Raw genomic sequence first — 10,296 nt, 5'->3', positions numbered from 1 at the left:
GATATTTTGTGTGCCTAGCATATTTGATGTTGTGACAATTTGACAGGGACTTGGCAACAGACTGATCAACTGATGTAATTGCATACTGGAGTTTTCGTGAATGAGTTGGTTTGATTAGAGTTGTGTTGGGAATCGAGTACTGACATTATTCTGTAAAATTAAGGTCATTGGGTGCTTATTAAGCAATTGGTTTGTGAGTACTGTAGTGTTGCTGGATTATAGGTATTTTTTTTTTGGGATTGCTCTGAAGTTGACTACTTTCCTTTACTTTTCCTGATCGGATGTGGTAAGATTGCCACTAATTAATAAAATTGGTAAAATAAATTGAGAAAAAAAATATTATTCATAAATTGATTTATTAATTCATTGTTTAATAAAAAATAAAAAATATATTATTATTTTTTAGTTTTTATTAATAATTAAAGGGAGGAAACTATAAGCTATATAGTCTAAAATAATAAAATAATTCACAATAAAGGAATATAAAACAGTTGTTACAATGGGGAAAAAGGACATCAAGACTATGAAGGTAATTACACCTGTTGATATAGTACAAAATAGTAATCCTTTAGTTAATGGTATTGCAAGGTTATCTGGAAAATGGAATAAACGTTGGCCTGACATTGAACAACCATGGCCAGTGGAAGGGACTCTTAACCCTGACGTCATCAACATAATGAAAGAGCTTCTGTCAATTCATAAAGCAGTTCAAAAGAAAGGGACAAAAAGGGAACAACGTAAAGAAAAGAGACAAAGAGAGCTGGGTGTTCTTAAGCTGTTTGAAAATGAAGGACAAAAACTGATAAAAGATACCAGCGATAAAAGAAACAAAGGTATAGAGAAAATTGTAAATGCAGTGAAGGTGACAGAAAAACTAATGACAGAAGTCAGTACACCTTTCTCACATACGGATTCAGCAAAAAGACCCCCACCTTATGAGAAAGAAGTAGAGTTTAAGGACGTCTATCCTCAGCTTCCAGTGATCATTCAGGAGGGTGATTATTGCATCAGAGATGAAGATGAACGAATAATAGAGAGAGGACAAGCAGAAACGACCATAAAAATGAATCCAAACTCCAGAAGTAAGAAAAAAACGAGATATCTGGAAACTAAGGGTGGAATGAGGTTCAGGAGGATGGAACTTGATGATGATGATCAGAGTGATTCAGAAGAGATCATGGGTGGATATGACCCTGTGATCAGACGGAGGTTGGCCAGAGCGGAAAGAAGGGGTGATGGATGTTTCAAGAAGAAGAATACAAGAGATTCGAGTTCTGATGAAAGTAAAGATGGAGACAGCGATGAAGACTTGGAGATTAAAGGTGCTTCATATTCAAGAGGATTTTATCCTACAATGACTAGCACAGAAGAAATAGAAAGAGATATAGACCGATGCGTATCATGCCTGGATAAAGCGAATAATTTAGAAGAAGTAAGAGAACTGGAACAACAACTCAAGAAGCTGAAGATACAGAAGAAGAAACTGCTGAGAAAAGGAGCCCAAGAATTGGAGAAAAAGTATACATTAAGGCCAAGACAAGGGAGCACCAGTAAGAAGATGTTGCCAGTCATCATTCGAGGACAAAACCTAGAATATAAGCCTTTGCAAAATACCGATATGTCAGATATACTTGAGAAGCTGCCTACTCTTCAAGATGGAGCCTATCCTTGGATTTCAAAATTGGAAGAAATTACGGTGGGAGCACAATCAGCCATAGGAGACATTAAGAGACTTTTGGCTAATCTCCTTGGGATTCCAGATATGGAAGAAATATTTCAGAGAGCGGGACTCAATAGATATGTGGGGACTGCAGTGAATGATCCTGAATTGTTGGCTGCAAGTAGGAACCGTCTGTGGAGAGCACTGAAAGATACGTTTCCAACAAATGTGCATCCTGATAACATTCTGATTGACCCACTAGGACAACAAGAAAATCCGAGAGCCTATGTGTCAAGAGTCCATCAAGTGTGGAGAAATATTACTGGAAGTCATATTGAGCAGTCAATTTTGAGAGCTAAACTGCAGATGGGACTGCCCTCACCAGTAAGGAGCAAACTGGCAGAGGTGGTTGGACTTGGAAGCATGACAAAAGGCGTCTATACAGATCATATAGCCCATCAAGTGGATCTGTAAAGGAAAAAGGAACACAACCAGAAAGAACAGGACCAAGAAACACTCAGAAAATCAACAATCACTGCCACAGCTTCAACTGAACAAGGTCAAATGCAATTGTACCAGCCACAACTAGTGGTACAAGTTGTTTCATATCCATAGATAGTTTCTGGACTGAAAGAATTGGAGAGGAAGAGGACGAGAAGACTTAGGAAGAGGAGGAAGATTTAAGCCATACTTCCAGCAATCTCCAGAAGTGTGTTACAGTTGTGGACAGGTTGGTGACTTTGCTGTGAGTGCAATGGGCCAGGAGGAAACACAAGAGGGAATTTCAGAGGAAGATACAGGAGCAAGTGAAGATCATCTGGAGGACAGGTGAACCCTTACAGGGACAAGGAGCAAGGATTCTAGGGGTGCCTAGAAGATCCGAAAGGGGGGTGTCAGCTGGTAGCACCAGTTAGGAAAAATATCCAACAATTGAAGTGAAAATAAACAAAGGACCATGGGAGGTGATGATGGATAGCGGAACTGCTTTTATCTGTGTTCAGCCTGAAGAGGTTACACATCTCACTATGTAAAATCAACTAATTGGGATAGGGATTTGAGGGAGTAAAACAGTTGATTACTCTTAAGGAACCAATTGAGCTCTGCTATAAAAATCAAAAAATTACAATACCCATACTGGTATCAGAACATATACCTATTGTATTGTTGGGAAGAGATGCATTGTGTAAGTTGAACTGTAAAATAAGATGTACACCAGACGGCTGTCTGGTAGAAGTGCCAAAGGAAAAGGTTTACCAATTGTTGATGATGACAGAAATAGATTTGTCTTTAGTATTCTGGATTGGAAATCTCAGTGAAGATTCTTTAAAGAAGGCTAAGGTTAGGAGAAAGATTACAAAGGAGTATGGTTTTTGGGAATCATATTTGCTTGAAAAGGTTGATTATATCATAGGAAGGAGGACAATCTGTCTGAAAAATAATGTTAAAAGGGGGTGACTGTTATTCTTGGTTACATTCCTACACCAAGAGGTGAATAAGATGTCAAACTAGGCTAAAAGATGCTCAATCGTTTGCCAAGTCTGTGTGTAAAGAAGTCATAAGCAGGTGGGGACTTCCCGATCACATATCTTAAAATTAGAGGGAAAGGAATTTGTGGATAAATCAGTGAAATGGTTTTTGAAAGTTAGGAGAAAAGTCAGATTAAAAAGTTAAGAAAACGAGGGTTGAAGGAACTCTAGGACAGTCAGCTAAGCTTCAATGTTAGTAGTAAGAGAGAGAGAACAGTGGTGAAGGGAAATTTAGAGTTCAGTGGGAAGATAGATATGGCAGGAGTTTAGATCTGTTAGGAGCAGTTGCATTGAGAAAGTATGCGTTGCTGAATGATAAGAGAAGCTTGAGGTTGATTGCAGTATCTATATGTACAATCAATAAGTGCATCGATGATGTCGTCCCCACAGTGACCGTACGTACATACCCCAACCAAAAGCCATGGACACATCAATACACTACATTCTCATGTTCTTAGTGTATTAGGAAATCTAATGGGTTTTACAGTAGCAGTGTCATAGGAAATGCACTATAAACACTTTTTTGATCATAAATACACCCCAATGCCTCCTGAATTGCAATGCTGCAGGAGCTGTAAAAGGCCTGGAATTGTACAACTTCAAAAAGCCATGGAGACGCTGTGCCACTGACAGAATTTCTCCTTTCTGTAATTTACGCTTGAGATATGAGTTAATGAGCAGAGCCATTTCCTCTGGGTTCTGCAGGGGGATATTTACTGTAATAGTTCCTATGTGTAATGATAACTGACAGTACAGTAAACTCCAAGCCCACTCCAAGACAACAAGGGAAAACACTCTCTGATGCACAATTCTGTTTTTTAGGCAGTGGAGATTTCCAGTTATTTTTTACCTCTCATACTCCCACCTTCAGAAATACTTACAGGCAATCATGTTAAGGCAATGTCAATGCATGCATGGATTATAATAAAAAGTAATGCATTTGGATACATATTTCTACCAAAAATATTGTTATTATTGTAAACTTGTTTTCTAATAAATGTTGCTTATGTTCCTGCTTTTTCAAAGGGATGGCTCCAGAGGTCTGATCTCCACGACCTGAAGAAGAGAGGAAGAGTTGCCCATCCTCAGGACACCTCAAAGACACAGCCTTGGCCAGAGGAGACCCTATAAGAGCAGCACTGGTAACTAACATCACTGAGGTGTCTAACTGCCCCCGCTGTGGCGTTCCTGACTACCCCATGCTGAAAGATGTCCTCTACAGGAGGAATCACAGGCAGAAACGCTTTGTCCTGTTCGGGGGGCGCTTGGAGAAGACTGACCTCACCTACAAGTAAGGAGATATTATTATTATCTTCGTATAACCACACTGTTGAACGGCTTGTATGTATTTAGAGATGGATCTGGACCCAACCAAGGAAATATAATTTTCTATCAGGTAATAGGACATGTTTTGGTGCATAGTTGCCAGTACAACTGGTTATAAAGGTACAGTATGTCCAGAATCCAGTGTTACTCTATCCATCATTTGTTTATTGAGTCCCCTGTTTTGGTCATAGCTCTCATATTCTAACTCAACAAGGCAAGCAGGAGTTGCACTCTCATCACATTTGCCTTAAAAACAAAGTGTGTCTCTGAAAAGGAGGAACCTATAATGTTATTACTTTGCCTCCTCCTGAGACTCACGGCATGGAGTGTCTGGGCTGGGCTGTCTGTCGGCTGGCTGCTGCCTCTCTGTCTGTGTCCTCTGGTTCCTCTCATTGTAGCTGTTCTTTATCATAATGCATGGCATCTAAAGAGCCACTCAGAGAGAGGAGGAGAAGGCAAGCCATGATGGGCTACTGAGACTGCTGGAGTTGAGCAATACATTTGTCTTAATGTGACCAGGGATAGGAGTAGTGCTCGCCTGTGTCATGGCAGTGTTACAGTGGGAGCCCTCGTACTTAGGACAGTGGAATCACTGGGTTTGCCAAGGGCTTTAGTTTGGATAGTCCACTTAGGCATGCATTTGACATGAATGACAAGCCATTAAGAAATCATCAACATCTTTGATGATTCCCTAATTTAATTGTAATTGTTGACATATGAGCTCTCTAAAGAGTTTCTTTGTATTAGTCATACTGGGTGGTTTTACCTGAGACAGCTCATGTAAAGGTGAAGGAAGAGGACTGTAATACACTTATCTTACAGAGCCTGAGGGTCTTTTTAACAGCACACCTCTTGGTTGATTTGATGGTTAGATATCAGATGAGAGGGAGGTTATAGATATGCAAGGCTGGTGGTCTAAGTGTGTTTCTACAGACTACAGATTATGGTGTGTGGGTGTGTGGAGTTTACGGTCTCTGATGTTTACATCTATATCTCTTCCTTCCTCAGAGTGGTTCGCTTCCCCTGGCAGATGAGTGAGGACAAGGTGCGGCGTGTCCTGCTGGAAGCACTGACAGTATGGAGTGAGGTCATACCCCTCACCTTCACTGAGGTCAGCAGTGGAAAGGCTGACATTGTCATCGACTTCACCAGGTACGCATGTGTGTACAGTAAGTGTATTCAAATGTCAGTACAGTAGTACAGTATGTGTATTCAAATGTCAGATTTTAAGTTACTGGTCTGCCAGCACTTTCCTGATATGGATCTCTACTGTAGGTACTGGCATGGAGATAACCTGCCCTTTGACGGCCCTGGGGGAATTCTAGCCCATGCCTTCTTCCCCAAGACCCACAGGGAGGGCGACATCCATTTTGACTATGATGAAGCATGGACCCTTGGCAACTACATGGGTGAGTGTTTGCTTGGCAGGGAACATGCAGGAAGTATGAAGAGTTGATTTACATAGAGCTCTATGTAAAATGAGTACAGTCAGGAAGTAGTTGTCAGCTCTGTGGTTGTACTGTGTATCCCCGTAGGTGTGACCCTCTCCCTGATTCCACTGCAGGCACAGACCTCCTCCAAGTGGCTGCTCATGAGTTCGGGCATGTTCTGGGCCTGCAGCACTCCTGGGAACCGGGTGCAGTGATGTCCCCCTATTACAGCTTCTCCTATCCCCTGGAGCTGAGCGAGGATGACAAGCTGGGGATCCAATACCTGTACGGCCCTCGTCTACATGTCCCGCCCCCACCTCCACTATCACCACCGCCACAAATCACCACAGAGACCAATGAGATCATTAGTAGTATTGTGAGTGTTAATCTTGCCATTCATATTTTTTGAGGCGCTGCACAGGCAAATAAAAATAATATAAGACATAAAATACAACTGAGATACTAGCCACACAAGAATACACATGATATGACAGTATGGAGATGCACTAGTGATCCTCTTTCTGTCTCCAGCCTGACGTCTGCCAGACAGACTTTGATGCTGTGTCTATGATCCGTGGAGAGCTGTTCTTCTTTAAATCAAGCTATGTGTGGCGCATTCGGGAGGGGCGGCTGGAGGCGGGCTACCCCGCTCTGGCATCCTGCCATTGGAGGGGGATTCCAGAGAGCATTGATGCTGCCTTTGAAGACCAATCAGGGAATATCTGGTTCTTTCAAGGTGTGTGACAGAGATATTGGTTGTTTATGCTGTGGTTAGTCATGTCTTGTGAGAATAGGGTTAGATAAGCCCCAAGTTGAATACAGACAAGTAAATATACAGTGAGGGAAAAAAGTATTTGATCCCCTGCTGATTTTGTACGTTTGCCCACTGACAAAGAAATGATCAGTCTATGATTTTAATGGTAGGTTTATTTGAACAGTGAGAGACAGAATAACAACAAAAAATTCCAGAAAAACGGATGTCAAAAATGTTATAAATTGATTTGCATTTTAATGAGGGAAATAAGTATTTGACCCCCTCTCAATCAGAAAGATTTCTGGCTCCCAGGTGTCTTTTATACAGGTAACAAGCTGAGATTAGGAGCACACTCTTAAAGGGAGTGCTCCTAATCTCAGTTTATTACCTGTATAAAAGACACCTGTCCACAGAAGCAATCAATCAATCAGATTCCAAACTCTCTACCATGGCCAAGACGAAATAGCTCTCCAAGGATGTCAGGGACAAGATTGTAGACCTACACAAGCCTGGAATGGGCCACAAGACCATCACCAAGCAGCTTGGTGAGAAGGTGACAACAGTTGGTGCGATTATTCGCAAATGGAAGAAACACAAAATAACTGTCAATCTCCCTCGGCCTGGGGCTCCATGCAAGATCTCACCTCGTGGAGTTGCAATGATCATGAGAATGGTGAGGAATCAGCCCAGAACTACAAGGGAGGATCTTGTCAATGATCTCAAGGCAGCTGGGACCATAGTCACCAAGAAAACAATTGGTAACACACTACGGCGTGAAGGACTGAAATCCTGCAGCGCCCGCAAGGTCCCCCTGCTCAAGAAAGAACATATACAGGCCCGTCTGAAGTTTGCCAATGAACATCTGAATGATTCAGAGGATAACTGGGTGAAAGTGTGGTGGTCAGATGAGACCAAAATGGAGCTCTTTGGCATCAACTCAACTCGCTGTGTTTGGAGGAGGAGGAATGCTGCCTATGACCCCAAGAACACCATCCCCACCGTCAAACATGGAGGTGGAAACACTACGCTTTGGGAGTGTTTTTCTGCTAAGGGGACAGGACAACTTCACCGCATCAAAGGTACGATGGACAGGGCCATGTACCGTCAAATCTTGGGTGAGAACCTCCTTCCCTCAGCCAGGGCATTGAAAATGGGTCGTGGATTTGTATTCCAACATGACAATGACCCAAAGCACATGGCCAAGGCAACAAAGGAGTGGCTCAAGAAGAAGCACATTAAGGTCCTGGAGTGGCCTAGCCAGTATCTAGACCTTAATCCCATAGAAAATCTGTGGAGGGAGCTGAAGGTTTGAGTTGCCAAACGTCAGCCTCGAAACCTTAATGACTTGGAGAAGATCTGCAAAGAGGAATGGGACAAAATCCCTCCTGAGATGTGTGCAAACCTGTTGGCCAACTACAAGAAACGTCTGACCTCTGTGATTGCCAACAAGGGTTTTGCCACCAAGTACTAAGTCATGTTTTGCAGAGGGGTCAAATACTTATTTCCCTCATTAAATTGCAAATCAATTTATAACATTTTTGACATGCGTTTTTCTGGATTTTTTTGTTGTTATTCTGTCTCTCACTGTTCAAATAAACCTACCATTAAAATGATAGACTGATCATTTCTTTGTCAGTGGGCAAACATACAAAATCAGCAGAGGATCAAATACTTTTTCCCCTCACTGTACATGTAGGCATACAAGCAGTAAAATGACTGCATTATAGCGTTATGCCCTTTTTGGTTACCCAGAAAAGGGTTCTTCCAAGACCAAATTCAACAACCTTAAGTAGGGCATGTCAAGAGTGACTAGAGTGTTGAATAGCCAAGAGTTATGGAAACTATGAAAACATAGCCCAGATCCTTGAAGGGCCACAGCGGGGGCATCTACTGTATAAAGTTCTCTCTCTGTCTCTTGCAGGTCAAAGCTACTGGGTGTTTGATGCAGAGAGACAGATCACAGGGCCAGACCCTGTGCAGAGGCTAGGCCTGTCAGTCTCCCACATCCAGGCAGCCTTGTGCAGGGGCCAGGACAGCAACTATAACACCTACTTCTTCAAGTCAGGCAGCTACTGGAGGTTCAGCCCCAAGGAGAACCGTGTGGACTCTGTCTACCCTCGCAACATGCAGGACTGGAGCGGCATCCCCAGTGATGTTGATGCAGCCTTCAAGGACCAATACGGTAAAAATCTTATGAATGAATCACCCAATCAGCTTTCAATTTAGAATTTTAGAATATTGATAACTGGCAGTTGGGACATTGAGTGCGCAAACATCACTATGTTTGATGTACAGTTACAAGATGACATGGTGTTATACCCTGGGTTGTCCTGAACAGATGAGCCTATGTTTGTTGTATTGTGAATAAAATTTGCAGCGGTCCACGCATCTGAATGAACTTAAGACTCCGTTCTATGCGCACCAAAATTACGATCTGCTTCTCTGAACTGCCTTGTGAAAGCCTAACACTGTAACATCATATTAGATAATTTAGCTAGTCATGTTGGCAATAGAACAAGCTTTCAAATTATGCCCACCTGACCTAGATTGTGATTTATAATGGACCGTTTTTGGATTGCGTAAACAACAACAGTAATTATGGAAAGGCAGGGATGCAGGGCTGTGATCCAAACAAAACAAATACAAGTGTGCTTGCTCTAGTTCCTTAACGGCACAGCTAGGAGAGATAAAAAAAGTTGAAGACACTTCTTTGAGTCATAAAAGTGCATTGAAATGACTTAAGAACTGTGCACACTTTGGAGAGGTGTGTGGCCACTTGGAGACCCCAGTTAGTCCTCTCACTCAAACCCTTGTCATTTTTTTTGTCTTATGTTGCACCTACCCCACATTTCCAGGAAAATATCATGTTACTGAATGTATCCAGAATATTTTCAGATGTCGTTATCAATAAATGCAGCATACAGTAAATGTAAAATGCACATAAAATCAACAGTGTAATGTTTGGATTCAGTCTTGTGTTAAGTGAACTGTTGTGTCGTCACCTTTAGTCTAATAATATTTCCATAATCTCCAAACTGTTCTTTACTACCATGGTTATGCATATGTTTTCCATATTTCTTCTGTAAGAAACATTTCATTTTAGCCCTGTCCATATAGACCAATTCCCACGAGTGATCTTTTTTTCATTGACAGGCTATGTCCACCTTATCCGAGGGAGGCAGTACTGGAAGTTTGATCCTGTGGAGATGAATTTACTACAGGGGTATCCTCGCTATATTGGAATGGACTTCTTTGGTTGCAGAAATGCATGAATAATCATTATTAAGTGATGCTGCTATCTAAAGATCAAACCCAAGTCCAAGTCTAGTCCAACCATGCTCTCGTCCTTATGGTCTTTTCAAATACAACATTGTAATGTTGTGCATTTTTGGGAACAAGACCAGTGCATCTACAGAGGCCTCTTCATCTTCATTAAAATGTTGAAGAAACTAACTATTTAGAGAGAGACTTTATTACTTTACTTGAGTGAGTTCCAAAAAATTAGTGTTCTTCCTCCAAATATGTTTGTTTACACATGATCTTAACACTTTGAATGGACTAGATCCTTTTTTCTTCTCAGGAAAACACTAATTCAAATGT

The 10,296-nt window shown here is 41.7% G+C and overlaps 1 pseudogene across 1 annotated transcript; it reads left to right on the top strand.

The window, feature by feature from the left end:
• Positions 1-3,923: 3,923 nt before the first annotated feature.
• LOC311145047 (stromelysin-3-like) lies at positions 3,924-9,968 on the top strand (annotated as a pseudogene). Its single transcript has 8 exons — positions 3,924-3,941; positions 4,213-4,477; positions 5,521-5,664; positions 5,788-5,921; positions 6,077-6,318; positions 6,474-6,678; positions 8,618-8,878; positions 9,850-9,968. The product of its transcript is annotated as a stromelysin-3-like (transcript).
• The last annotated feature ends 328 nt before the right edge of the window (positions 9,969-10,296 follow it).

The sequence above is a fragment of the Coregonus lavaretus genome (assembly GCF_964263955.1).
Source record: "Coregonus lavaretus genome assembly, chromosome: 17".
Lineage (NCBI taxonomy): Eukaryota > Metazoa > Chordata > Actinopteri > Salmoniformes > Salmonidae > Coregonus > Coregonus lavaretus.
The sequence above is the reverse complement of the archived record's forward strand: the minus strand, read 5'-3'. Positions and strand labels throughout refer to the sequence as shown.